Here is an 896-nt window from a genome sequence, read left to right as displayed (position 1 = left end):
CACCGCACCCATCGAAGTAATAATCGGGCTCGACGTTGCTTAACTTCGTGTTTGTTTATTTCACATTTATTTTATCTCTCTCTATCTCTGTCTCTATCTCTATCTTTATCTATCTATCTCTCTCTATCTGTTTCTATCTCTCTACTCGAGATCTCGATCTCTAGAGATGAAATTTTTATCACATATACAAATTAAATTTTTACCACATGTACATAAACATAGCCTGAACACATTTCTGAAATTTCATAAATTTCGAAAAATTGTAAAATTTCGAAAAATTGTAAATAATTTTCTGCGGAGATTTTTATTTCGATTTTTAAAATTTAACTGTGATGCTTTTTGAAAATTCAAATGACGATAAAAAAATGTTTTGCTATGGAATCGTTCTATTCATTGGTTAAAAACTGTATTTTAGTGAAATATCATTCAATGAGCTCGATGATCCTGTTGGTGCACCCTTGTCTACGGCCATACTACCTTGAAAACACCGGTTCTCGTCCGATCACCGAAGTTAAGCAACGTCGGGCCTGGTTAGTACTTGGATGGGAGACCGCTTGGGAATACCGGGTGCTGTAAACATCATTTATTCATTTTCTAGAAAATTAATTTCACCAATAGTAGCGCATCCATAGCTCTTATAATATTTTCTTAATGCAGGCGTCACTTAGAAGCCTGGACCCACCCTCCTTAGAGGTGGCTTAGAGGTCGCCAAATAACGTCGAAGTCTAAGGTCAATAAATTTGCTGTTGTAGTGAAGTGAATCTTGAGTGAGTGAAGCTTTACCTATAAATTTGATGAAAGGTATGAAGCTTTGACGAGTAATTTGTGTTTTGGTGATGGGAGATCAAATACATAGCTATTAAAGTTGATGAATGGTGTGAAGCTTTGACGAGTAA

At 35.7% G+C, this 896-nt stretch overlaps 1 non-coding gene across 1 annotated transcript; it reads left to right on the top strand.

Annotated features, from left to right (window-relative positions):
* Window positions 1-460: 460 nt before the first annotated feature.
* On the top strand, window positions 461-579 carry LOC117121378. Its single transcript, XR_004447538.1, has one exon. It is a non-coding gene; the product is annotated as a 5S ribosomal RNA (ribosomal RNA).
* Window positions 580-896: the final 317 nt, after the last annotated feature.

This window comes from Anneissia japonica, unplaced genomic scaffold (assembly GCF_011630105.1).
Source record: "Anneissia japonica isolate Jap-2015-1 unplaced genomic scaffold, ASM1163010v1 scaffold216567_len896_cov148, whole genome shotgun sequence".
Classification (NCBI taxonomy): Eukaryota; Metazoa; Echinodermata; class Crinoidea; order Comatulida; family Comatulidae; genus Anneissia; species Anneissia japonica.
Note: the sequence above shows the minus strand (reverse complement) of the source record. Positions and strands in the feature narration are given on the sequence as shown.